This window comes from Prionailurus viverrinus, chromosome C2 (genome assembly GCF_022837055.1).
Source record: "Prionailurus viverrinus isolate Anna chromosome C2, UM_Priviv_1.0, whole genome shotgun sequence".
Lineage (NCBI taxonomy): Eukaryota > Metazoa > Chordata > Mammalia > Carnivora > Felidae > Prionailurus > Prionailurus viverrinus.
The window spans coordinates 16012824-16038822 of record NC_062569.1 but is presented as its reverse complement, the minus strand read 5'-3'; the positions used below and the strand labels follow the sequence as shown (position 1 = coordinate 16038822).

General features: G+C 39.4%; 1 pseudogene; it reads right to left on the bottom strand.

The window, feature by feature from the left end:
• Positions 1-25999, bottom strand: part of LOC125175143 (inosine-5'-monophosphate dehydrogenase 2-like) — a 30889-nt pseudogene that overhangs the window by 4037 nt on the left and 853 nt on the right.

The following is a 25999-nucleotide window of genomic DNA, read 5'->3' as shown; positions in this document are numbered from 1 at the left end:
AAGTAGCTTCAGTAAATCCACCCCTTACACACACACACACACACACACACACACACACACACACACACACAGAACATGAGCACAAGCTGTGAGCATCTTGCTAGGTTCTTTGCTGGGCTGAAGCAAATTGGGATGGTAGTGGGCAGCTTAGAGGGAGTGTGAGCATGCCAAGAATTCCTACGGCATCCTAACACAAATCTTCATATTGTTAAAACAGAGGAGAAGGAAGAATAGACATCTTCTGGTAGAGCTTTCTATTTTAAAAAGCAATTCAGACAGGAAAGGTCACCTGTTCTAAGATGCACAATATTAGTGCCTGAAATGGAAGTTGAACTCAGTTTTCCTCATTTTTTGGTCCTGTATATTTCCATCATATTAGGCTGATTAAAAAACAAATATTACTCAAAGTAGATTCCCCTGAAAATAGCTTTCTTCACTTCTCAATAACTGTCTTCACAGTAAAGACCCTCCCTAATGAGAAAGGAACTATAGAAACTTGCAATAAAAACGGACTAGACAGGGCACCTGGGTGGCTCAGTCAGTTAAGCATCCGACTTCGGCTCAGGGCATGATCTTGCGGTCCGTGAGTTCAAGCCCCGTGTCAGGCTCTGTGCAGACAGCTCAGAGCCTGGAGCCTGTTTCAGATTCTGTGTCTCCCTCTCTCTGCCCCTCCCCTGCTCATGCTCTGTCTCTCTCTCTGTCTCAGAAATAAATAAACGTTAAAAAAAATTTTTTTAAAACAGACTAGATAAAATGGGAGTACCAGGATCTACTTTAGGAAAATCAGATGCCCATTCTTTATGAGGTCTATGAAGAAGGTACATTTCACTGAACGGAGATGGTGTTCATGGTCAGACCCTTAATGGGGGACCAATAAACAATGCACAACAATGCTGCCTTTGCCTCTTTCTTACTGTAAAAATTTCCTTTGTGCCCATACTAATAGAAATTAAATGTTATATGACCAAATCCAAAAGTAAACAAGGGCTTAAGAAAGAATTTTCTTCTATCAGTAAGGGGTCAATGATTGTACTCCATTTCTGGCTGATATACTCAGCAAATACTCCAACCATCATACCTTTGGTATGGTTTAAACATTGATTGTTTTTAAAGATAGTTCAAGAGGGGCACCTGGGTGGCTGAATTGGTGAAGTATCCGACTTCAGCTCAGGTCATGATCTCACGGTCTATGAGCTTAAGCCCCGCGTCAGGCTCTGAGCTGTCAGCACAGCTTCGATTCTGCTTCGATTTCTGTGTCTGCTTCGGATTCTGTGTCTCCCTCTCTGCCTGCCCCTCCCCTGCCCGCACTTTCTCTCAAAATAAATAAGCCTTAAAAAAAAGATAATTCAAGAAATTCAACAAAATTCAATGCCAAGACATCAAGTAAATCAGTTGCTAGTGAGCCCCATAAATAAGGAATACTCAAAAGAGTTTAGGCAGTTTGCTACTCTGGAGTCTGGTTTGTTTTCTAGACCTTACACCTGTTTAAATATCATGTTTGTTCCCCAGATTTAGAGAGTGTATTATGGTGCTAGGCCCACCAAGATAGCTTAACTACCTAAAAAAATTCAGCAGCATGGATTTGAGGTCATGAACATTAAAATAGCAGGAAGTAGCTTTCTATAAAGTTCAGAATCATAGCAACAAATTTTTCTCTCACATCTTATCAAGTCCCAGGCACCTGCCCATGAAATTGGCAGCAGAAAGGTTTTCTGTGCTGCAAATTACAGGTTTCTCGTCATCTTGCCAACTTGCTTTGTCTCCACAACCTGGCAAAATGTGGCTATTGGCAGGAAAATGAATATTTGAAAATGATTACAGCATATAGAGATTTTTGGTTCTATAATGTCTAATTGAGTAATATAAATACTGTTTTAGCACTAGGGGTATATTTGCTTTCTACTTTATAATAGATGACATGCTCTGTAATTTGAGCCCTTGGGCACTAGTCCCTCAAAGAAAGCATTAGAACAAGGTCCTCAATGAACATTATCTGTAACAAGGATAATTTATCAAAATATTAATGACATCTGTACTTTGGAATTCCATGGTCATAGCCTTCCCTCCAGCTAACCTGAGACATCCCACTGCCTGCTGCTATAGAGGAATTGGACAGAAAACCAGAATTTTCTAAATATCTTGACCATTTATAAAACCAGATTTTCCATCAAGTGTAAAGAAAGTACCCAGCCATCTATGGCGGCTGTGCCATTGGCTTGTTGCCTACGGTAAGAGAATACGGCAAATAGGAAATCAGAAAGCCAAATCCAGTTATTCTGGTTTGAAAGGTTTGTTAAAGAATGAAAGGCTGTAGGGAAGTAAGATAGGGAGTGGGAAATATAAGCAGCCCAAAGAGACACCAGGGTGTTAGATGAAGGAAACATCCGAAACAGGGGGCTGTTTTTTAAAATTCACGTTAGGGATTCCAGAAGATAACAGTCTCATAAGTGGTCATCAAGCCACATCAAGATGAAGTTAAACACAGTGAAACTGAAGCTTTCCTGAGCTTGGCTTAGCTCTCCTGTGGCCAATGCTTCTCAAAGGATGACAGCAGCAGCAGCATCACCTGGGAACGTGTTAGAGATGCAAATTCTTGGACCTCCCCCTAGACCTGCTGCGTCAGGAACTCTGAGGGTGGGGCCCAGAAGCCTGTGTTCTGACAAGTCCTCCAGAAATTTCTTGAGGACCACCATCCTATGGCCTGATTGGAGGGTCAGGATTTCCACAGGTCCCCCAAGGCAGACAGTGAAGCTGAAGTCAAGTGTCTCTGCCTTAGGGCCTACCCAGCTGAGAGTCAAGGGACCTGTAGTGTAGAGCACATAGACCAAGGGCTGGATGGAGAATGCGCAGGTGTTCAGAGACCTTTGTGACACCAGTTAGAACAGAACCTAGACCCAGCTGAGAGAGATCAACGCACCTACTTTAGGTGCAAATAGCAATAGGTCGGACATCACACAAGCTACCAGACAAAGGGCATCTCCTCAGGAAGATACCTGAGGAAGAAGACACACTACAATGCGAGAGCTGCTCCACTCTCTAACTGTAAAGTTCCACTGGGGACACCTCTCCCATGTCACTCCCCAGATACACAAAGACCATCTTGGAAAAAGGCAATGGAATGGTGAGGAAAGACAAAAGTATATGGCCATCTTGTCTGAAAAGACAGTCTTTCCAAAAAGACCGTTTAGAATGTTCAGAGACCTGATTAAGTGTCCAACTTAGAAGGACCGAATGTTTATACTGCAAGGAAACTGTTGAATCGTAAAAATCTGTGACTTCATTAATTGGCAGGTCTGAGTTGTTCCCATTTCTCTGGGGAATAATAGGGCTTATAAGGAAGCTTGGGCCAGTGTTAGAGAATAAGTAAACTGTATGCCTGAAAGCAAGATGCATAAATTGTAACTATGCTATGCACTTTTGCAGCTTTGTAGTACAATGCTTGCTTTTTGGTACTCAGAATGCTTTCTGGAAATCAAAATATTTCAGTATAGAAAGGACAGAATGAAATAATTTTAAAAAGGGATCCTAAAATTGTGAGGACTGCTCGTGACATTTTTATAGTTTGCCCTTGGCAAATTCTCCTCCATCCTCCCTCTCTTATAGATAAACCATCCAGCAGCTTTGCCAACAGAAGCCTGACTCAGAGCCCTCAGGTGGAGGGAGTTTGGCAACATTAGAATGGTGGGCAGATTGGGAAGGGTCAGGTAGGAATTCCCTATTTGGAGACTCGATTAAGCAGAATGAATACGATGGGCCTAAAATAAATGAATATACAATAAAACAATGGGCAAGACAACAATAGATTTCTTTGTTACTGGGATTAGTTAGAATGCACTGGGTTTTTCAATTACTTCAATGTCAAGAGCATGATCTTGGAAAATCACACCAATGTACCTTAACTGAAAAGTATTAAAAGCTCTTTAGAAATGTTTCCAGGCAGTATGTTTAAATATTTATGAACAATTTCTATAAATGACTGCTGGCCAGTTATAATAATTAGGTGTATTCAGATGATACAATAATCTTCCCTACTCTTGAAAATGTGCTGACTTTGTAATACTTACCCTGAAATGGCCTCTGCTCAGTGTGCTGACCTGTTTTTTTGTTTTTTGTTTTTTTTTTTTCCTTCTTCTTCTTTCTGGAAAGATTGGGTTTTGTTTTTAGTTAAATTAAAAAAAAATTTTTTTAGTTGAAGTATAACTCATACATAAATTAAATTCACAAATTTAAATGCATAGCTCAGTAAACATATGTGCACGCCCATCTGAACTCCACCCAGGTTGAGATATTTCTAGGCCTCCAGGAGGTCCTTTGTCCTCTTCTAAGGGAATAACTCCACCCTATGCCACCTATTGTTCTGGTTTCTATTACAGTTGATGACTTTTTTCTTTTTCTGAACTGAGGTAAATGGAATCAAATAGTAGTGATGTTTTCATGACTGGGTTCCTTCACTCAAAATTAGGTCTTTATGATTCATCTACATCGTTTCATTTGACACCAGCCTATCTTTTTTCCTTGCCGTGTGGTATCCCACTGTAGAAGTATACCATAATTTTCTTTTGATGGACATTGGGTCATTCCTAGTTAACTCTTATTAATGAAATTTCCATGAGCATTCTTGTATAGTTTTTTTTTTTCAACGTTTATTTATTTTTGGGACAGAGAGAGACAGAGCATGAACGGGGGAGGGGCAGAGAGAGAGGGAGACACAGAATCGGAAACAGGCTCCAGGCTTTGAGCCATCAGCCCAGAGCCCGACGCGGGGCTCGAACTCACGGACCGTGAGATCATGACCTGGCTGTAGTCGGACGCTTAACCGACTGCGCCACCCAGGCGCCCCTTGTATAGTTCTTTCAATGAACCTAAGCATCTGTTTCTCTTGGGAACAGACCCAGGAGTGAAGCTACTGGGTCAAAGGATATAGGTTTATTTAGCTTTAGTGGGCACTGCCAGATATTAAATATGATCGTACCGATTTATGTTCTTATACAAAAGGCTGGCTTTAAAAAAAGTTTTTTTTAACATTTATTTGTTTTTGAGAGGCACAGAGAGATAGAACACAGCAGGGGAGGAGCAGAGAGAGGGAGACACAGGCTCCAGGCTCTGAGTCTCCAAAGCAGGCTCCAGGCTCTGAGCTGTCAGCACAGAACCTGACACAGGGCTCGAACTCACGGACTGTGAGCTCCTGACCTGAGCTGAAGTCAGCCACTCAGCTGACTGAGCCACCCAGGCAACCCTAAAAGGCTGGCTTTTTAAATGAGAGAACATACATTGTATTTCAAGAGGCCTTTCTCAACACTGGCTTCCATGGGATGGTCTGTCTGTAGTTACTTAGGCAGGGCATAAGTGCTCTAGAGAGGAAAGAGCACTTCTCATTGGTCTGATTCATTTTCAAATTCAATTTTATATATATATATATATATATATATATATATATATATATACACACACACACACACACACACACACACACACACACACATCAAGGAAAGGTGGCTCATACAGGAAGCAATTTAGTATATAAGGCAAGCTTACTTCTCAGAGCTCCCTTAACCCTATATAATACTTTTCTCTTTGAACCTTTATTTTTTTCATATTGAAAAGTATATATGGAAAATGGGGGAGGCTATGCATGTGTTGGGGTGAGAGGTATATGGGAAATCCCTATACCTTCCCCTCAATTTAGCTGTGAACCTAAAAAAAAAAAGTAAACTAAAAAAAAAAAACCCATATGGACTCACTGCAGAAAATTCAGAAAACACGGGAAAATGCACACGAGAGGATAAAGACCCATACTCTGACGGACTTTTCTCATTATATGCTTCCAGAACCTATTTACGCATGGGAGAGTTCTAGCTGTAGGAAAATCATTTCTTTACAAAGGTTTTGCAACTTGTGTTTCTGTTTTTTGTTTGCTTATTTTGGATTATTTAACTGTATTCATAGACATCTTCACGCATCAATAATTATAAATATGCACCATGTTTAATGGCAGCAGGGGATTTTATTGTACATAAATGCCCTAGTTGATTTAACCATTCCCCTATTGGTGGGTGTTTATATTCACGCTTTCTCTTTTAAAAACAATGATGCAGTAAGCATCGTTATGTACATATCTTGTGCACATGTTAAATTATTTTCCTTAGGATAAATTCCCAGAGTTTAATTTATAAGTTAAAAGTGATTCATATCTTCAATTTTGATATAGATTAACAAAATGCCTTCCCAAATGCTGTGTCAAGATACTTCTCTAGCAGCATATGAGTGCAATTCCCAAACTCCCAAATAGCAGGCTGCAGCATTCTTTTTTTTTTTTTAAGTTTATTTATTTTTGAGAGAGAGAGGAGGGAGGGGCAGAGAGGCAGAGGAAGAGAGAGAATCCCAAGTAGGCTCTGTGCTGTCAGCACAGAGCCCCATATGGCCTCGAACCCACAAATGATAAGATCATGACCTGATCCAAATCAAGAATCATATGCTTAACCAACTGAGCCACATAGGTGCCCCTGCAGCATTCTTTTTAATCACAATTTTATTGGCCTTAAATAATGCCCATTTTTATTAATTTTTACTTAACTACAAACAAAATTTAACATAGTTCCATAATTCTTTTTTTAAAGAATTTTTTTAAGTTTATTTATTTATTTTGAGAGAGAGACAGAGAGCGTGAGCAGGACATGGGGATAGAGAGAGGGAGAGAGAGAGAATCCCAAGCAGGTTCTGTGCTGTCAGCATGGAGCCTGATGCGGGTCGCAAACCCACCAACTGTGAGACCATGACCTGAGCCAAAACCAAGAGTCGGATGCTTAATGGACTGAGCCACCCAGGTGCCCCACAATAGTTCCATAATTCTGTTCACCACTTGAAGCTGTCCCTTTGTAAATTACTTGTTTGTTTCATTAGTCCATATTAATTTTGCTACGTAAAAATTTTTGTATGTAGAAAATCGATTAACATGTCTGCCACATTTGTTTTAAATACTTTCCTTTTTATTTTTAGCAAGTTGGTATTTTCATTATTCAGGTCTTTATATTCTTTTGTCAAATGTTGGATTTTTTTCACATATTCTTCACAATTCTTATTACTCTCAATCCTAATATATTTTGCATGATTGCTGCTAATTTGAATTGAATTATTTTGTTGATCGTTATTACTTTATTCATTATGGTATACATTAATTATTTATTAAAATATTGATTATTAATATATATGAAAGCGATTGATATTAATATTTCTGTTGTTAGCACTCTCCCTAATAGTTATTTTTAATTCACATACATATTCCAGTTGATTCTCTTGGTTTTTTCAGCCAGATAATCAAGTTGTATGCAAATTACGATAATGTTCTTAGTTTTGATATTTATAGCTTTTGTTTCTTCTAATGGAACAATGGGACACCTCTACAGTGTTAGAAAATCATAGTGAAAAAGGAAATCTCTGCCTTTTTAACTTAATTTATTTCACTAATCTTAATGCTGGCATTAGATTTATGATGTTTTTCTAAAAAAATCATATTAGGAGTATCTTATTTCTTCTGATTTTATAAAAAAAACCTTTTTGTCAGAAATAGGCAATAACTTTTATCAAAAACATATAAACATGTCTTGAGATGGTCATATGAGTCTTCAAGTAAGTGGTAAGGTGATTTGTATTAATAAGACTGAATTGCCCTTGCATTCCAAGTGTAAACTCTACTTTGTCGTGGAACATTTTTCTTTTTATATACACTGGGATTGATTTGCTACTGTTTGGTTGAATATTTTAGACTTTGTATTTATAAGTAAGATTGTAGGTCTATATAGTTTGGGGGTTTGGTTTTGTTTTGTTTTGTTTTGTTTTGTTTTTTTGCTTGGTAATCCTCTTAGGTTTTTCAATTGGAGTTATGCTAGCTTGGTAAATTAAATATGGTAGCATCCATTCTTTTCTTTATTCTGTGAAGTATTTTCAATGGCAAATGCCATTTCAATTTTCTCCCAAAATACCTGTATTATAGATTTTTATATGCCAGGTACTGTGCTGGATATTGGAGATAGATGCATAAGTAATAAAAATATGATGGCTTTTTGAGAACACATTATAGTGGAATATGTTCCTTGAAAGTTTGAAAGAATTAGTCTGACTGCATTTTGGGGGAGTGGAGGAGAGCACATGCAGCTTTTGTCCAATTTTCTTATTTCTTCCATTTTGTTGGATATATTCCAGTTTTCCTTTGGCATCCATATTTTCTTGGAAAATTATTCCTCTCAAGGAGAGTTTGGTGTTTTCCTTTACTAGATTAGTCTTCTCCATCTATGGTTATATCTCAGCTCCTAATTTGTATGTTTTCAGCTTTGTCTCTTTTTCTTACCTTTGAATTCAAGTGATGTTAGTGTATGTGTGGGTGTATAATATAATATAAAGCAAGGAACAAATTATCCTCCTATCACCGCATAGTCTGTTTTGTCACATTATCAAGAATTTGCCAACTCTGCAAGGGAATACATTGAAGATAATGTGTTTTTTAAAGATGCCTGTGCTGAGGGACCTTGGGCAAAGAACTCAGTTCTTGAGAAGAATGTGAATTTCTTAAGACCAAGAGCCACATTTCTGGAATCTGCCCCAGGACCTGGGACAGTGACTCTTATGTGGCAGGCTTTCAATAACAATTTGTTGAATTGAGTTCTCTGCCGAAGGACAAAGAGCTTGTTGAGATGATTTCTTGAGGTACATTACAGGTTTAGAAGCTATAATATTAGAACAATTACAGTGATGAGAAAGAAAGTACTGTTAAAGAGTTAAAGACATCATGGAAATATATAGACCAGCTGGGTTTTCCTTCTTATGAATCATCCAGCAACATTATCACTCACTCTTAAATTGATCACTTACTAACTACATCGTTGGAAAAATATTGAATTCTTTTATTCTGAACGTTATAAAGCCAATTCTTTTAGCCATCACTTTATAAGGGAAAAATTAAAGAGTTTAACCATGTGACCACAAATAAATAAGTTGTTTCATGCTCACTTTTAAATTAATGAATTTTGTGGTGTACTTTTTTGTTAGCTGGTTTTTCTAAAACCCGGCCTACAGTGGGTATACAGGAGGTAATTCACATGATTTTGAAAAAGAGATAAAGGAAAAAAGATCTTACACTTCAATACATTCACAGTTCCCTATTAAGTATTAACTTGAGAGTGAACTTGACAAGTTATGAAAGTAAAACATATCTCTGTATTATTTTCTCTTACCAACACACTGATCCGTGGCTGTCTTAGTGTTTTTATTTTCCCTTGTGGAACATTTTCTTCCACAAGAAGGTTTTATTTCCAAGAGGAATGCTTAGTGGCTTTATTTTAGAATTTTCATTTACTTTAGCCACAAATGGTAAATATTTTCTTCCACAATCACCCACAGTGATAACTGTGTATCATCAACACTAGATTTGGGGCAAGCTGGGCCACATCTAATTCTCAGGTAAACAGTCTCTCACTGAAAATTCTGTGGAGATATAATTATATTGAAGAAGTAAGTACTATTATATTCTTGTAAGGAGTACTGGTCATATTAGGTAATATTTCTTTTTTTAATGTTTATTTCTTTTTTTAGTGTTTATTTACTTTTGAAGGAGAGAGAGAGAGACAGAGTGTGAGTGGGGGAGGTGCAGAGAGAGAGGGAGACACAGAATCCGAAGCAGGCTCCAGGCTCCGAGCTGTCAGCACAGAGCCCAATGCGGGGCTCGAACCCACAAACCACAAGATCATGACCTGAGCTGAAGTCAGACGCTCAACCGACTGAGCCACCCAGGCGTCTGTTAATGTTTATTTTTGACAGAGAGAGAGAGAGAGACAGAGAGAGAGAGAGAGCAGGGGAAGGGCAGAGAGAGAGAGGGAGACAAATATTCTGAAGCAGGCTCCAGGCTCTGAGCTGTCAGCACAGAGCCTGACGCAGGGCTTGAACCCACCAGTTAGGTAATATTCCCTAAGCCTACAGATTTTTGAAGGATCTTACTGATTTGCTATATAGGCAAGTTTGAAAAACAATATCATCCAATTTAAACTTACTGAACTCTCATCTTTAATTTTTAAAATTATTGTTCTTTTGATGAATTCTGTTAATAGAGACTGTCACAGTGAAAGGACTTCTGCTTTAGACCCAAGCCCACTTTACCTTTTAAGATGGCAGGGTGATTGGTGAGCAACCTACTATTGTTTTCATCTAGATATTTCTCTCTCTGAAACTAAGTCAGTTTTCCCTTTGAAATAAAATAAATGCCTATGATTATCTACATGTCTTAATTTGATTAAACACAATAAAGTCATTCCGCAGAACCTTTTCTAAAGTCCCTTCTGGCAAACGGGGATAAAGAAGAGCATACACTGACTGAGCTCCAGGCAAGAGTGATCATAATGTTACAGGAGAAAGGAGATCATGACTTGAGGTAAGGAACTCATTTGTGATAGCCAACCCATTACCTCACTTCTAATAGGATGGATTCCCAAATGGATTTTTTTTTTTTACAGTGAAAACCCACTTCAGTTCTCAGTATCCCATCCTGAAAAGAAAGGGAGAGGAATGTAATACCTAAGGTTTCTTACAGTTCAGACAGACAGTCGGTGATGCATTAATTTGTTGTTGTTGTTGTTTTTTGAATGCTCATAACTGGTGTTCTTAGTTGGAGTTATTGGGGAAAGAAAGGTAAAGTGTAGCCTGAATGACAAGGATATTTGAGGCAAAGAGCACGAGGTTGATGGTGCAGTAGATATGTATCATCCTTCAGCGAGGTTTTGGGCTCTTGCCTTGGTTCAGAATTGATGGGAAGAAATATTTATGGATGGCAGTAAACTGAAGAAGCATAAATCAGAAAAAGCTAGTGGACTCCTGATTGTCATTATGTGGAGAAGCATGAAAGGCACTTTAAGTCTGAGGTCTTCCACTCGCTTTCTTTAAATGACAATGCTCTCTGATAGACTTCAGTGATTTTCCTGAATACTGGGGCAAGCAGAATTGTTCATGTGGAATATTATCGCAGAAACCTCCGTCTGAAGCCCCGAGGCTTCCCCCTTTTCCAACTAATCCCCGTTATGACAGCACTTTGGCATGAAAGTGAGTTTTCCATTTCGCTGCTTGCTAAATTGAAGCTATTTGATAAATGGCATGCGTGCCACACAATGGTGTATACCAACGCTGTGATGTTTGACAGAGAGCAATTTCAAAGCTTTTGCTTTTGCATTTCATACACTTACAATCCAAGTTACCCTGGGAAGTGGCTGCTGGGGTGTCACAGCATATGCACGCCAACACAGGCTTGAGTCAGATGGGAAAGACGCCTAAGTTCGTATTCTAGTTGCAGACAGGACGAGACAAAGAGGACCCCAATTGTGGATTCATCTGCCACGTGATACCAGACTTCACCATGCACTTCGAATTTGGAAATTTTATCAGAAATTAATCTTGCATGCTTTTCAAAAATAGGACGGGTTTTAAGCATCACCCTGACACCTCTTGTAAAATAACGACGGTGTGTATGATAGACAGTGTATACTTTGATCTTGCTTGACTGTTATCTTTCAAAAAACGTAGCTGTTGAAGATCATCAGCTTTGAAAAACGCTGTCAAATTATGTGAGTTTCCACGTTGTGCAATCACATCGTTTTCTTACATTTTTGGTGTATCACTTGTCAAATTTAACCTTCCCTGGTACCTTAGTAAGAGAAAAATACCTAGTTAACTCTTGAAAAAAATTATGTCAGGTAAAAGATGATGGAAACCCATAAGTAACGGCTAATTGTCAGTGTCGGTCGCCAAGTCCGTAACGTTATGTTCATGGGATTTTGCTCGCATATTGAAAGCGACTGTATCATGTTTTCTTTTCTGTGACTCTTTCCGATTCAAACAATAAAGAGAACACCAAAAAAGAAAAAAGAAATGTGGTGAGGTTAACAGGAAATGCACACACACACACACACACACACACACACACACACCCCAATTCAGGAATTTGTGGGAACTCCATGTTAAAGTAAAGAATCATTCTTTGTGTTCCAGACACAAAATAAGGTAATTTCTTCTGCTGTGTGAATTCTGAGAACACTATTGAATTGGTGGGAAACAGGAAAGCTACTGACCATGATGGAGAACATTAGGAAGGCCTCTACACCTCTGACATTTTTCTCATCCAATGTGGAAGGGATCTCATGTTGTGAAAAGGAAAGTGCGTGGACCCTGAGGCAAAATGCATCTGTGCCCAAAACTACCTCTGCCACTCGAGGGCTGTGTCCTCCCGACTAAACTGCTTTGAGTTTCCTGAACTTCCATTTCCTCCTGTGTAAAATTGCCAAGCGTCTACCCAGTAGATGGAGTTGTTAAGATTAAAACTGATAAGATGTAAATGTTGTGCTAGATTTAGCGAGTCCTCAGTAAATATGATTCCTTTTCTGTATTTTCCAACTACTACTTATAGAAATTCTGCCGACAGAAGTTTTGAAGCCTGAAAGGTACCTGAAGTCTTCCACTATCAAAAGCTCCTGAAAGGGACAAGGATTTAACCGTGAAGAAACTTATTCTTCCTTTTTGGCAGCGTGATAGCTGATACTTAAATGGGTGGTTTCATGGCAGGAATGAAACCAAGATAACCCTAGCAGCATCTATGGGCCATTTGTTAATAATTTTTCATTATTAAAAAGATACATGTTGGGGTACCTGGGTGGCTCTGTTGGTTAAGCGTCTGACTCCGGCCTAGGCCATGATCTTGCTGTTCCTGAGTTTGAGCTCCGCATCGGGCTCTGTGCTGACAGCTCAGAGCCTGGAGCCTGCTTTGGATTCTGTGTCTCCCCCTCTCTCTACCCCTCCCCCACTCACCCTCTGTCCCTCTCTCTCCAAAATAAATAAACACTAAAAAAAGATACGTGTTAATTTTAGGAAAAGATATCAAAGTAGAAAGAATTTTGTTTTTCACTTCAGTTTCATGGTCCAAAGACCCACTTCGGCACTTTCTTTATCATGCCATTGGTTTGGTATCTCTTCATTTACATTTTTTTCCTGGGAATTATTTATCATTTTTGGAAGTGAGCTCCAAATAAAAATAAGATTATTCCCCCTTGGCATACAAGACTTGGGCTCGAATATAAATGTTGTGTGAATAATAGAATGTTAAACCATTGCTCTCCTGAGCTTTGTTTATACTTTGGTTTTCATGCTTACAAAAGATATGAAACTATTGAACAGTTAGACATATTTATCATTAACCTAAGTGTTGGTCCTGCCAGTCACCGAGTATTATCAATAATCAGACTGCAGTGTTGCAGAAAGCCAGCATTGCTACCATAAAAGGACCTGTAACTCTTTACAAAGTGGCCTTTAAGGGGCACCTGGGTGGCTCCGTTGGTTAAGCATCCATCTTCGACTGAGGTCATGATCTCACGGCTCGTGAGTTCAAGCCCCTCATCAGGCTCTGTGCTGACAGCTCAGAGCCTGGAGCCTGCTTCGGATTCTGTGTCTTCGTCTCTCTCTCTGTCCCTCCCCAGCTTGGGCTCTGTCTCTCTCTCTCTCTCTCAAAAATAAATAAACATTAAATTTTTTTTTAAAGTGGCCTTTAAGTACAGTTTATAGAGAGTTTACAAGGTGGTTATAGTGTTCCATCAAACCTCAAGTTAAATTTTGGAAAGAAGTTCTAAAATTGTTAATGTCATCCAGGATTGAGTAATTTTCAGCTTGAATCTTAATTGTTGACTTAGCCTAACCAGCATAAACAATACCATAATTAAACAATAACTCTTTGCATAGTGATTTTGGGGAAATCTATGGATTGCAGATAAATTCCTTCCTGGTCCTCCCTATGGAACCAAAACGAAAGAGGGAGCAATATGAGTTATATCTTCAGTGGGTTTTTGTTCCTTTTACAGAACAGCTGCACCTGTGTGATTTTGAAAAACCGTCCATTCTCATATGGACCATAGCATTTCTTACTCGTCTCTTCACATTTTTATTAATAACATTTGGTTTTTACGTATACGTGCAATTTTTATAGCTCGTTTACTTTCTCTGATGGAAAAGCAGTGTGTGCTCATTGTAGATTAGGTGGAAAATACAGATTATGCAGATTTTAAGGAGGTAATCTCAGCACCAGATGTAACAGCTATCATTATGTTAAAATGTTTCCTTTCCTACATTTTCTGCTTTTAGCTTTTGTTCCCATATGTTTTTACATAGTTGAGTTTATATTAATATACAGCCATATAATAAGGTATTGTCACTTTGTCCTTGAACACCGATATTTCTCCATCTATTGAAAATGCCTTGAAAACATTATTTTCATTGATGCATATCATAGTATATACATGTATTTAAACATGCTTTTTAAAAAAATATTAGACTATTTATTCCATTCCTTATCGTCCTATTTTTTTAACATTGTAAGTAGTATGGCAATAAGCATATGTGCATAAACCTTTTTCCTGAGTTTCAAATTTCTCCCATTTTAATATATTTCTCACAATTACTCAGCTAATGAGCATAGGTATTTTAAGATACATTGGATTGTACTTGGTCACTCTCCTGTGAGCATTTTGCAGCCACCTTTTTTTTTTTTTTTATTGCCTGGCTGTTTTTGAGACCGGTGGTGTTCCTCTACCCCTTCCTCCAGTAAAGCATCCTGAATGGTGACTTCACCATCAGTTTTCTTGGTTTTTCAATAAAGGGCTAGTGAAGTTCGGAAAGAGCAGGAGGCACATTTGGACATGATATACCCAGAATAGAGAGATAAAAATTAAACATTTAAAAAAAAGGTGAATGAAGTTGTTGATTTCTCACTTAAAAACAGCACCTCGTTTGAATCATAAAATAGAATTTTCTAATACTCCAAGGGAATTTTGGTAGTAGGAAAAAACACATTTAGCTTTTTTTTAAAAAGTTTATGTATTTATTTTGAAAGAAAGCAGGGGAGGGCAGAGAGAGAGGGAGAAAGAATCTCAAGCAGGTTCCTCACTGTCAATGCAGAACCTGATGTGGGGCCAGAACTCACAAACCATGAGATGATGGTTTCGACCTGAGCCGAAGTCAACACTTAACCAACTGAGCCACCCAGGCACCCCACCCCCCCCCACACACAAAAAACACCACGCTTCAAAGGTCCTTTTAGAGCTCTTTTTCATTCCCTCCCCCAGAATCAGATGTGTTTTTGCTTTCATGTTTTTACTTGTGGCCCGAGTTTGTTCATTTTCGTTGCTGTATAGCGTTCTATTCTATGAATATACCACAGCTTATTTATCCATTCTATTATTGGTGGACTTTGGAGTTATTAGGAATTGTGCTGCTATGAACATTTTTGTATATATCTTTTGGTGAACATATATATATATATATGTGTGTGTATGTATATGTATATATATGTACATATATGTATACATATACATACATACATATATGTGTGTGTATGTATGTATATATACATATATGTACATACATACATATACATACACACATATATATGTACATACATATACATATATATGTACATATATATACATATACATACACATATATATATGTATGTATATGGGGGGAAGCATATACATTGAAGTCTAACTATTGGGTCTTAAGAGATGCATAAATTTGGCTTGAGTAGCTACTTCCAAACACTTGGCAAAGAAGTTGTACCAGTTCTATACACTTCTGCCAACAATGTGTGAAAGTTTCAGTTGTTCTGCATATTCACCAGCCTCTGCTGTTTACCTGTCTTGTAATTTTACCCGTCCTGTTGGGCATGTTATGATATTGTACTGTGATTTTATTTTATTTTTTAATTTTTAAATGTTTGTTTATTTTTGAGAAGAGAGAGGAGACAGATATGAGCAGGGGAAGGGCAGAGAGACAGGGAGACACAGAATCCGAAGCAGGCTCCAGGCTCTGACCTGTGAGCATAGAGCCCTACGCGGGGCTTGAACTCACGAAACATAGATCACGACCTCAGCAGAAGTTGGATGCTGAACCAACTGAGCCACCCAGGCACCCCAATATTGTACCGCGATTTTAACTTGTACTTTCTTAGTGATCAATGAAATGTTTCACCATTACATATATTTACTGGATGCTTGGAAATCTTTTGTAATACGGCTATTGACATCTTTTGATTTTTTTTTTTTTTTTAGGTATTTAACATTTTCTTACTGATTTGTTGAGGCTTTTTATATACTCCAGAAACAAGTCTTCTTTTGGATATATGTATTGCAGGTATCTTACCTCATGCTGTGTATTGTTCTTCTATATTCATCATGGTGTCTTTTGATAAATAGAAGTTCATCATTTTAATATTGCAACAATTATCAATTTTCCTTCATAGTTAATACTTTTTGTGTCTTTTTTTTAATTTTTTTTTTCAACGTTTATTTATTTTTGGGACAGAAAGAGACAGAGCTTGAACGGGGAGGGGCAGAGAGAGAGGGAGACACAGAATCGGAAACAGGCTCCAGGCTCTGAGCCATCAGCACAGAGCCCGACGCGGGGCTCGAACTCCCGGACCCGAGATCGTGACCTGGCTGAAGTCGGACGCTTAACCGACTGCGCCACCCAGGCGCCCCAATACTTTTTGTGTCTTAAGAGACCTTTGCTCACCCCAAGTGCATAAAAACATTCTTCTGTGTTTCCTTTTAACCGTTTGTTGTCTCACTTTTTATATTAAGATCTTCAATACATGTGGATTTTTAAAGTGATGTGAAGTAGGGGTCCAATTTATTTGTTGCCTGTGATATCTGATTGACCCAGTGCTACTCACTGCACTTCACTATCACCTTTTTCATTTACCAACTGACCATATATATGGCAGACCTGAGGTGTAGATGAGCACTCTGGCCACAAGGTAGAAGATAGAGTGGGAGAGGGAACAAGAATGGAAATTGGGAGACCAGCGAGGTGGTTTCTATAATAGTATAGGTAAAGGGGCGCCTGGGTGGCTTAGTCTGTCGAGTGTCTGACTCTTGATATTAGCTCAAGTCATGATCTCACAGTTCGTGAGTTCAAGCCCCATGCGGGGCTCTGTGCTAACAGTGCGGAGTCTACTTGGGATTCTCTCTCTCCCTCTCTTCTGCCCCTCCCCCCAACTCTCTCTCTCTCTCTCTCTTTCTCAGAATAAATAAGTAAACTTTAAACACAATAGTGCAGGTAAAAAATGGTGGCGGCTTGAGTGAGGAAGGTAGCAACAGGGATGCCAAGGAATAGGTTAATTTGACATATGTTTTCAAAGTTGATATATAAGTATCAAATGTAGAGTGACACAGAGGGAGGAGTGTGAAAAGGATGGCGATAAAAAATGACTTTCATGTTTCTGGCTGAAACTTCAAGCTAATGATAATGCCATTCATTGAAATGAAAGAAAAGTGTGATTTGCGAGATTTTACAGTGATTTTTCAAGAAATGATATCTTCCAGACTAGAGGGTTCTTGCACCGCACCAGTAATTGATAAAATTATGACCCTTTCATAGTAACCTAAATAAACTCAAGAGAGCATTGAAATGGTTAAATCAAGAACTATTAAACTTATCATTTGTTTTCAAGGATGGTAAAAAAAAAAACAAAGACAAAAATTATTATTATTTGGAAGTAGAAGCCACTTTGTGTACTAGATAGGGATACAATGAGCAAAGACTTCAGACCAAGGACAAACATCAGCTACAGCACAGCTCCGACTCACAAATTCTTTGTGTGTTCAGAAAGCACAGTTCGAAGTCTCTTGGAGTGATGTAATTACAAACTGAAGCATATCCTTCTTCTTCTATGTCAACTGAACCCTGGAGAGCTACTCTCCCAAAGTACCCTGCTGCATGTCTCAAGGTCTGCGGAGGCTTTTACATCCATGCTTGAACCAGGGATTATTATAGCAATTCGTTTCCCAGGGGTGTTCTGTGAGGTGAAAAGAACACTTAGAAATGGTAGGCTGAGAGTAATAATAATATTAATAATTGATGCGTCTGCCGTTCATTTAATCTTTGAATCCCACAGCTGAGTTGTCATATCGTATTATCTAAATTTCAAACAGACAACCTTCACACTGATTAGCACATCAAGGTAAAGATGGAACTTGGAAAAAGCTGAGGGGTTTATTATTCAGTGCTGTGTTCTACAGCAGAACTTCACAGGCCGGCTGAGATTGGGTTCCAGGTGTTCAGATTGGGTTTCCAGCAGCTTTGGGACAGCCAGGTATGGGTTTTCAGGCCGATTATCTCACATCCCGAGATGCGGGGTGGAGCAGTGTCTAATGGCAGACCCCACAGTTCTGTAGCACTGAGCGTTAGTGACTTTCTGGCACCTGCTGCTTTGCCGTCACGTACAGACGCCCTCGAGGAGATGACCCGCCAATAGCAAGGCACGCTGCTCTCCAGGGACAAGAGGTCTGTGGTGTGGTTGAATGAGTTCTTCTTTCAGGCGTTCGGGGAGAGCAGGAGGCATTCCAATACCAGGGGGTCTGGAGCAAGTGGGGGGGATGAGCAGAAAAGCCTGGATGAGGGATTCTGATGGGCTCCCTGGATCTCTGTCGTTGATTCTTCTGTCAGTTTGTTTTGAGGAATGCGCTTAGTGCAGTCCGAGCTAGCTGCCAAGTGACTGCCTTAATAATGTGTGCATTTAGAACGTCATCATCTTCATATACTTGATAAAAAAGTTTTGATCAGAGGCTAAAACCATTTGCATCATCACAACAAAATGACATTACATTTTGTAATGAAAGAAAATGGGGTGTTTGATTGTTTCAATATACCATCAACTGTTGTCAACTTTGGATGGTTGAAAATGTTTTAATTTTCCTATCATTTATGCAAACAGATTTTGTCTTCAATGTAAACTCAAGAGTTTAAGGAGATTATCAATAGGAAATATTGATAAAAATTGCATATTATTCATTTTTGTCATAAAATTTGATGGGAAAACTATGTTCATACGTGCTGTTATGAGTGAGTTATGTCCCTTAAGAATATATGTTGAAGAGTGGACCCAAGGAACTGGGGCAGTCGCTGTGGCCACCAACTGTGGCTACCAGCTCAAATGACTATCCTTGCCTTCACGGAGTAAGCCACAGTTCCCAGAGTGCTACCGGGGTGCATCTCCACCCTTTGAGCCTTTAGTCATCCCAGTATCAGTCCTTGTCATGATTAAAATGTGAGCAAAGATAAGGTTTGGCTCTCTGTTCCAAGGATGTTTGAGAATTGATAAATACTCATTTGTCTAGGCTTCAGGCAATCATAATAAATGTCCACCTAAACACCCCCCTTCTGGGAAAAAGAGCCACACGTGGAACATTGAATCTATGCAACAGGGAGATGATTCAACATGGGGAAAGATCTTAGCCTGCTTTTGATTTGACATGAAGAGTAAATGGTCAGTGTCCTGGGAACTGGAGTTAGGTGGGGGAATTCTTTTCAATTTGTCCCTTCACTTTTTCTTCAGTTATAATATTCAAGGGCTTATTCACTCATTAATCAAGCAATTAACAGTTATTTTATGTTATCACCTACTTCCAAGGTTTTCTTCTATTTCCTGATCTCAGAGGGAGTCTTCTTTTCAGTCACCTGGACGTTCTTCCGATGAGTCAGTTCATGGCTCACCTCCTCTATCAGGTTTTCTTGTTCCTGTTCCCAACCCACAGAAGGCCCGTGGAACAAAACCAAATGGAAGCTACTTGCAATTCCATTACCGAGCAGACAGGTCCTACTGCATAACAATATTGTCCAAATGGCCCTGGCTACTGCTCTCCACCATCTTTGCTTCCGGCTGTCTCATTGGCCCCCTCCCACCAAAGCTGCTCTGGACTGTTCTGATGCCCAAGCCACTAGATACTTTTTCCTCAGCCTTTAAATATTAGGCGGATGTTCCAATAGAAGGCTTTTAATGTTACTTTTGAAGTTCTGAGTTTCTGAGAAAACTTACAGTTGGTGGCCCTATTTCACATAGAAGACAAAACCCAGCCAGCATAATTTGCTCCTTCTTTCCTTTTCGTTATCCCATCCTAGATTCACCTATCTCTGCATCCCTTCTGTTAGCTCACCCAGACAATGGGAAGAGGAAGATTAGCTCTTTCACTTTTGTAAAACGAATCCTTCTGGTGATCTGAATTGCACCCCATCCCACCTCCTCAAGGATCAGGCTTTGACTCAACTCATTCTTTTCTAGCACCTTCTCTCTGTGTGGCCCCTGCCCATTTGCCTTCAATCACCTACAGTTCTCCCCCACATAAGAAACACACATTCCTTGTCTTGGAATGCAAACTCTGAACATATCTACCCTGTTTGCTTGTTGCTTTCCCACTTGGCTCACCCACCCACGACCATCATTGCAGAAACTGCTCGTTAGAAGGACACCAGAATCACCTTCTAGTCAAATCCAATAATGTCTTGTTTCTTCTTGTTCCTCATTTTCCATGATCTATTGGATTTGACAGACTTTTGTTGATATCATAGTAAGTAAAGCAGATGTTAACAGTCCTTGAATAATTTGAACAGGGAAAAAAAATAACAGATGAAACATGAGAAGTATCCTCCCATGGACTTTAGTAGGTTAATTAACTACCCTGACTACTCTTGGCATGTATGAAAGGCCAGGTAGGCAATCAGTGTTCTACTATTTGCAGCAATGTGGGATTATGCTCTTGTTTTTGGAAGAGGGAGCCAATATTTGTATTGTTGTATCAAATTGGGTACCCTACCACAGCACCCTAATGTCATAGAGGGTGACGTCAACGTTATTCATTTCCTTCTTAAAACCTCTGCTCCCTAGTTACTGAGATTCTAGGTCTCAACCACCTCTCTGGCAGTTTCTCTTGTGTGTGGTCATGTCTCTGACCCTTTTAGTTTGCCATTGAGTTTGGCTTCATGCTTGAAGGCCCTCCAGCTCTCATGTGCAGAAAGAATTGACCAGCAGTTTAGGTCACCATAAAGTCTGGAATTCCAAGAAAATAAATCGTTGGCATTGGGAGTGTCCAAGGAAGAGACACTGGCACTATATTTTCTTTAGCTAGATGCCTGCTGCGTTGCAGGACCTGTAGGCCCACATCGGTGTTGCTATCAAACCGAGAGCTGGGAAACATGAAGAACCTTATAGAACAAAATGACAAAATACATGCTTTCTATCACTCATCCTCCCGAAAGTCCCACTGAAATAATAAAAGAAATATAAAACTATAAATCAGTCATTAGTAGCACTAAAAAATAAGAAAGAGACTCTCAACAGATTCAAACTCTCAGAGTATTTTTCCTTCAGCTCAAAGCCATAATATAGATTCTCCATGTAAAAAGAGAGATCTACCTGTGGAGAGAGCCAGGGAAATTTGAAAAAGCAAAGCCCGAGCTTTGCCCCCAGGTAACTTCTAGCTCTATGACAAAATAGAACCTTCCCACCCTGAAGGAAGACTGGCTTCTTCTCACTTTCTCCACCACTACCACCCTGGTCAAAGTCAACTTCCTCCCTGGTCTGAATTTGCAATTACCTCCTAATCAGTGTCCCCACTTCAATTCATGTTCTTCTAAATTCTGTTCTCCACAGAGCAGCCAGTGATTCTATTAAACCATGAATCAAGTCACGCCATTCATTTGCTCAAAACCTCACACAGAGTAGATTCCAAAGGTGTGAATCCACAGTGACCCCCAAGTGACCTTCCACAGTGACCCCCAAGACCATGTGCAATCTCATGCCGAACCAGCCGATGGACCGTGTGGTTTTTCACAGAGGGAAAATAGCCGCCCCCTCCGAGCGTTGGTGGAGGTGAAGAGAAGGCAGAGATTGGAGGACTGACAAGAGCAGGATTAAAATAATCGAGTCTAGACTATAAATTGGATTGGGAGAAAGCACACAGGGGTAGTGAGCTGAAGGGATATGGAGTTGCTGGAAATGATGACATGAGTCGGGATGATACCCTGCAGCCCTGATGAAGTGAGGAGTGGTGAGCGGTGGGGAAAAGGTAGCTCTGAGCAGAGGTGGCTGGAGTCACGGCAGGAGGAAGTCAGAGTGGGAGGGGCTCAGGCTTGTCCAAGGGCATGGAGGAGTAAGGGTCTGGAAGCATCACTGTGGAAGAGGAGGGGAGCGGCCCCGACTCCAGTATGACTGACACATGAATTTGGAAAGGGGATTCAAAGGAGAAGCATCAAAAGGAAGCCGTGTCTTCAGGGGTTATCCTACTTCCTTGAAAGTAAGGCATTGGAGGGGCTATTTGAGAAGTGATTGAAGAAACCGAGGATGTTTTTGTGGAACATTAACTATAGCACATGAGATAAAGCACTCTGGAAAGACAGATATATTAAGTGAAAAAACAAGTTTTAGAAAAGTGTATATGATACCACACTATTTTATGTAAATATAAATATATGCCAAACCCTGTATCAAAATGTGGAAGGATGCCAACACCAAAGCCTTTCAATGGATTTCAGGAAGTTTTCACGGTCAACAGTATGTATTTCTGTATTGGTTTTACTCGTAGCAGCTATCATGTATTAAACTTTGTGATCAGAGTAAACAAAACAGAATTAACAACAATAACAACAAAACTTGCCTAAGCAAATCAGTTAAATATGATCGTGCCTCTAACAAGGGCAGGAATGTCATAGAATTGTCACAGAGTTTTACGGAGCAGGTGCTAAGAGAGTTATATTTCTAGGGGCACGCTTGTGTTGTGACTTAAATGTTTGTGATCAAGTTATTCCGTGGGAGTAGGTAGAGTTCAAAGCAGTGATTTTTTTTTTTATTTTGAGAGAGAGAGAGAGAGAGAGAGAGAGAGAGAGAGAGAGAATGAGAATGAGTGGGGGAGAGGCAGAGAGAGAGAGAGGGAGAGAGAGAATTCCAAGCAGGCTCTGAGCTGTTAGCACAGAGCCCAATGCTGGGCTCAATCCTATGAGCCGTGAGATCATGACCGGAGCTGAAATTAAGAAGGGTGATGACATCAGTGAACTTTCTGGAATGTCAATTTATCAGTTAAATTACAGTGTTCTGTAATTAGAGAGTTCTGGACTCAAATCTTGGCTCCCTCTCTTACTAGCTTTGTGACTATGGATGTCACTTAACTTTTCTGAGCTACAGTTTCCTCATCTGTAAGATGGAGTTAGTAACACACATCTATAGATTTGTCTTAAGAATTGAATAAGGGGGGCGCCTGGGTGGCGCAGTCGGTTAAGCGTCCGACTTCAGCCAGGTCACGATCTCGCGGTCCGTGAGTTCGAGCCCCGCGTCAGGCTCTGGGCTGATGGCTCGGAGCCTGGAGCCTATTTCCGATTCTGTGTCTCCCTCTCTCTCTGCCCCTCCCCCGTTCATGCTCTGTCTTTCTCTGTCCCAAAAATAAATAAACATTGAAAAAAAAATTTAATAAAAAAAAAAAGAATTGAATAAGGGTGTAAGTTCCCAGTACAATGCCTGGTTTAGAGCTAGTCCCCAACAAATTGAGCCTGTTATTAGCTCTTCGTACATGAATTAAATCTGAAAATATCTTCTATATGTCAATTCTTTGTAAATTGTGTTACATGTGCAAAAACTTGACAAAAGTAGAAAAATAAAGCCACAATATGCAAAAAGTTTGTCAAAAAAAATCATCGATCCACCTCATTGATCTCTATTCCCTGAAATTAAAAAGATCTGAAGCTTTACCAAAACATTATGAAATTTGATAAATGTTATTGCAAATACTAATGTTGGTGTTTACTAAAAGAAACTTTACCTCTTTATAACTTTTCTTGAACACATACTCCGTGTCACAAAATTTCTTTCTCAAGAATTTCAAAATGAAACAAGAAGCATTTTCAAACGTCTCATTTCTACTCAAGAGATTTTCCTGAAAACTAGAGGTCATAATTTATTGTTTATGGTCCAAGAGAAATTAGGAATATTTCAGAACTTTCAGGGCTAGAAGAATGAAATTATGCCCTGAAATCTTCAAATATTTCAAAGGTGGAAACTCGCTCTGCAGATGAGGAAACAAATTCTGAAGAAAATATATCATGGCGATTTAGGCAGACCATCTTTCTACTTCCCCATACGAATGCACACAGTTCTTTATTACTGAACAGTACTGAATATCACTGCATTTAAATTTATGCTTTCAAAAGAATGGTCATAGCAAAATTCAGTTTTGGAATTACTGCTGCAATGGAAAAAGCTATTACACAAAGGAAATATTTTACAGACAGACAACCCAAATATAAACCCCAAACTGCAATTTTACATGGATGATGTAAAACTCTTATTTTTTTAAAAAGCCACTTTTATTTTTCATCCTTTAAAACTTTTTAAAAATGTTTATTTATCTATTTTTGAGAGAGAGAGAGGAAGATAGAGAATCCCAAGCAGGCTCCACACCATCAGCACAGAGCCTGACATGGAGCTTGAACTCATGAACGCTGAGATCATGACCTGAGCCAAAATCAAGAGTCAGATGCTTAATGACTCAGCCACCCAGGCCCACCCCTCTGCCTTTTTTTTTTTTTTTTTTTTTTTTTTTTTTTGGTGATCATCTCTAGTATTTACTGGTTCTTATTCAATATGGTTTGGGGCAAAAACAAACAACTTATAGCTGTCTGTTGATATTACTTTGACTTGGCCAATCACTACATCAAGCATAAAGTGCTAATTTCTTTTTATATGCCACCTGTTTCTTAATGCCATAGGGAAGGACAGACATAGATTTTATGCGCTTATCTGTTGAGCAGAAATTTGCCGAAAATATTCATGGAAACTGGACATTTTGTCACATTAGTTAAAAAAAATAAAGGGGGAGATATAAAATATGAGGCAAAAACAAGATAAACATTAATAGTCTATTATAGAAGCTACTTGCATTCTAGAGTTATCTTACATAGCAAAAAGGTTTTCTCTTGATTTTTCAGTTAAAATCAGTTGATATTGCCTGAACGTTCTACTGGCTCCAAGGCTCAGCAAGAAAAAGTCCAGTGATTAATTAGTAATGTCTGTCACTGGTACAGATGACAAAGTGGAAACACGTGTGTGGAGACAGATTCGCCCAGAGATTCTCAAAGCGTGGTCTCTGGTGCAGCAACAGCACCTGGAGATTTGCTAGAAATATAAATTATCAACTCCTGCCCACTCATACTGAACCAGCAACTGTGGGGGGTGGGGCCCAGCAATTTTTTTATAAGCCCTCCAGGCAACTTAAATTTATAAGCTAGGGTTGAAAACCTCTGGGTTGGAATAATGCCAGTCATCAAACTACCTAAATTTATAGAACAATCCTAAACAACAATTGCTTGTGTGTTTCTTAGCAGACGTTCCTCATTTTATTTGCCATTAAAAAAAATTTCATTTCAGGGGCACCTGGGTGGTTCAGTCGGTTGTGCCTTCAATTCTTGATTATGGCTCAGGTCATGATCCCAGGGTCATGGGATCGAGCCCTGCATTGGTCTCTGTAGAGTGTGGAGCCTACTTGGGATTCTCTCTCTCTCTCTCTCTCTCTCTCTCTCTCTCTCTCTCTCCCTCTCTCTCTCTCTGTTCCTTCCCAGCTCACATGCATGCTCTCTCTCTCACTCTTTCTCTAAAATTAAAAAACAATTCATTTTATTGCCTTTCACTTTCCCCATGCCATCTTATTACTTAAATTCTAGTTTTTTTAAGTATTTATTTATTTATTTATTTTGAGAGAGACAGAGACAGTGTGAGTGGGGTGGGGGGCAGAGAGAGAATCCCAAGGAGGCTCTGTGCACAGAGCCTGACTCCGGGCTTGAACTCACAAAACCGTGAGACCATGACCTGAGCGAAAGCCAAGAGTCAGATGCTTAATGGACTGAGCCACCCATGCACCCCACTTAAATTTTGATCTAAGGCAATTTTAGAATAGAATATATTATGCTAGAATTTGACAACGGTGCCCTGGAGAAGTGTGCTATTTTAGGCTGATAGATGTACTTTATAATAAATTCCAAACAAAGGATAGTTTGCAAAAAAGAAATGTTATTGGAAACTACAGAAACTACCAGGAGTCAGGGGATTATAAAAACAAAGGAAGATCCTGAGATTAGAAGTGAATCAGTAGGAAACGGTTTCAAA